Raw genomic sequence first — 3,786 nt, forward strand, 5'->3', positions numbered from 1 at the left:
GCGACAGTGCTCTGCTTTGAACTCTTCAAGCTCACTGTTCCTCTACTTAGACAGAAAACGTACATAGATCAAAATTTAAAGCCATCTTTGTATGTTTGGAAAATCACATCCGTATATCTCTTGACAACCAGTTCACTTTTGCCGCCATAAACTAGAAACATTCCTTTAGTTCTTCTCAAGTCCTTAAGGATTTGTTCTTAGCAGCTTTCTAGTGCACTTCTCCTGAATTTGCTTGAAACCTGCTACACATGCTCAAGGCATAGCAACATCCAAATTTGTACATATCATGGCATACCTAATGGTCCCTATTGCAGAGGCATAAGGTACATTAGCCATACGACTCAACTCTTATGGCTTTTGAGAGCCCCTGAGTTTTACTGTGTGTAATACCATGAGACATGGGAAGAAATCCTCTCTTAGAGTCTTGCATCTCGAACTTATCAAGAATCTTATCATCATAAATCTCTTGACTTAGTCCAATCATCCTTCAAGACCTATCTCGTGGATCTTAATTCCCAATATGTACTCGACATCTCCCAAGTCTTTCATATAGAAACAACTCTTTAACCATTACTTGACTAACTCAAGCATTGGTATGTCGTTCGCTATGAGCAGTATGTCATCTACATACAAGACTAATAAAACTAGATTGCTCCTACGAAACTTCTTGTATACACAAGAATCTTTTCGCTCTTAAGGAAACCAAACTGTTTATGTAATACCCCATATTTTTATACGTATTTTAATTTAAATCATTATTTTATGAAGTATTTAAATAATTTGAAATGAATTATTTATTTATTAATTTAAAAAGATTTATTTTAATTAAAAGTCCATTTTTATTTATTTAATTATTTTTGGAAATATTTTATTTTATTATTTAAAAACTTTGGGGCATATTATTTTATAAAATGAAATTTAAAGTCAATGGTATTTAAGGAAAGTCAAAGGACTAGTTTGAATAGGAGAATTGATCATTAAGGGTAGAAAGAGAATTTAAGCTTAGGAGGGATTTAGAGAGAGGGTATAAATGCCCACCCATCTTATGAGCAAGTTAGATCTTGCCCAAGGTGGAGAATACCCAAAGGTAAACTCTTTTTCTTTTTCCTCTAATTTTCCCCCTCCCCTTTAATTTTTTTTCACACACCACCACCACACACATCACGGTGGCCGGTTACCACCACTACCACAGCCAGCACAGGGCCGGCAGCAGCAGTAGCAGCAACGTGGGAGGTGGCGCCAGCCACCTTTCCTTCTCCCCTTATGTGAGTGTGTTTTGTTTTAAAAAAAAAAAACTCTTCTTTTGTTTTTAAATTATTCTAGCTTTGATTCAATTATTATTTTTGGGTTTTGTGATGATTTTTACGGTGTTTGATTATAATTATTATGTATATTATTTTCAGATTTGGTTTTTGAAGTAAAAAGCCCCAAATTGAAAACCCTAGGTTTCTAAATTAATGTATATTGATGGAAATTGATTGTAGGTTGTTCAGGGTAAAAATACCCCGATCCACATGGACCAATAGCATGCTGACATGTGTCAGCCTCAAAGAGGTTATGAGAGAACCAATCCTCTGACGACACGTGGCAGTCCATGTCATGAAAGGGGAGCTGATCCTCAAACCCTATAAATAGGAAGAGATCCCCATTTATTGCATTGTTTAGAAAATACCCACAAAAACAAGAGCAATATTAATTGCAGATTCTCTCTTGGAATCCGAGAGAAACTCATTACATTCCGCACTTTTTACATCTGATCACGTTCTAACTTGATCGTCGGAGGCGGAACTCCACCCAACCGGAGTTTCCATGGTTTTTAAGGTACAGACGGTCGGCATCCATTCTTGGAATTGTAACTCTCCGAGGGACTCTAAAAACCCCGAAACATTTGGCGCCGTCTGTGCGGAGAGTACTTCTAAGATGGCTTCGCAGCAGTTTGTACCGCCTGCCAATGAGAATCGAGCTTTGGCCGGAGTAAAGGTTTATATGGACCAAGACAGTGGTGACGACTTCGATGTTGACACCTATGTGGCCCCAGACGGGTCACTCAGAACAAGACGCACCTGTTCCAAGGAAACAAGGGAACAGGGCGAAGACAAAGCTAGTCTTAGCAGCCCAACCGTCAAGCCGGCTGGGCAACCCCAAGCGGTGGAGGGTGCTGCCCCTGTTATTAGAGACGAACTCATGAAATTCATGACAAGTTTCAAAGGGGAAATCAAGGACTTGATAAACAAGAGGACGACTGGCACCAACAAGGGTCAGTCGGCCAAGAGGCCTTCTTCCTTAGGGAAGAAGCATGTGAAGGATCGTGTGCCTACTCCTCACCCTAAACCAAAGGGGACGGATGGGCCCGTGATTGATTTATCAAAACTCCGTTTCCTTGAAGCAGTGAAAAGGAAAGCCATCTGGTGAGTTCAGCTGGATGGATAAAAAAGGACTTACTCGGATGCTCGGATGTTAATCCAACAGAAGAGAAGCCAACAATTGTCTGAGTCGGCTCACGTCGACTTACCCAGACAGTTTCCCGAATGCTTCAATGAGGTATTCGAAAACAAACCGAGAGAGTCAGTCACGCGGCATGACCGCACGAACTGGCCCTCAGATTATTTAGCCGGTTCCGTATATGCCCTAACAACCATACATGCCATATGGATCACCATACATGCAACCGGCCCTCTTCGGGGGTTAGGCGACACTGAATGTCCAGCCAATGGACTGGCAGCTCCGGCTGCTAAACCTTGGGGAACAGCCGTCGGCGTTCTCCAGGGAGATAATCGAGGCGACTCAGCCGACCAAGGTTAAAATGTGTTGGTTGGTACCTATGACGGTACTACCAACCAGGAAGACCACCTAATGGCATACACCAACCTCATGTATTTACAGGGGTTAGATGATGCCGCCTGGTGCCGATGCTTTCCGGCGACACTGAAGGGTATAGCCCAACGATGGTTTGGCAATCTCCCAGCCGGGTGCATCAACAATTTCAAGACGTTTGCATACTTGTTCGCGTCCAACTTCTCTATGAATATCCCCGCCAAAAAGACAAGTCTCGACTTGGGAGCTATCCAGCAGGGAGATAGAGAGAGGCTAAGGTCCTATGTCAAGCAGTTCAATCTGATGAGAATTCAGATTCAAGGGCTATCTGACGAAGTTGCCTACACAGACTTCTTCAAGGGTCTGAAGGATGGGTTGACCTTTAAGTTCGATCTGATAAGAAAGAGGGTTGCTATCCTCCAAGAAGCTTTGATGGAAGCCGTAGCCTATATACCGGCGACGAAGCTCTGTTCCATCAAGCAGCCGTCGGACCCTAAAAAGTTCGACAAAAAAGAGAGTCGGTTAGCGCATTCGACTAAAAAAGAAGAGAGCAAGTAAAGGAAAGAGGTCTGGGTGGCGGATAATTCTGGTCAGCCATCCTAGAAGAAGAAAAAAGAGTTGAAACCGTACGTTCCTAAGTATGAGTTCAACAAGGACTGTTACTCCATCCTCATGGAGATGAAAGACCGGGTGACTATTGAGAAACCGACTGCAATGAAAAAACGTGTCAAAAGTCGGGACCAGGACAAATATTGTCACTTCCATGAGGATATTGGCCATGACACCAACGATTGCTATAGCCTCAGGCGGTCGTTGGACCATCTGGCTGACAAGGGGGTACTGAAGTCTTACCTTCTAAAGTCTAAGGTGACTCTTGAAGAAAACAATGGACAACCGTCCAAAAAGTCAGACCAGCTTGCTATTAGCTCTGACACTGATGAAGACCAGATCTATACTATAGTAGGCGGTTTT

This window comes from Chenopodium quinoa, unplaced genomic scaffold, assembly GCF_001683475.1.
Source record: "Chenopodium quinoa cultivar QQ74 unplaced genomic scaffold, ASM168347v1, whole genome shotgun sequence".
Classification (NCBI taxonomy): domain Eukaryota; kingdom Viridiplantae; phylum Streptophyta; class Magnoliopsida; order Caryophyllales; family Amaranthaceae; genus Chenopodium; species Chenopodium quinoa.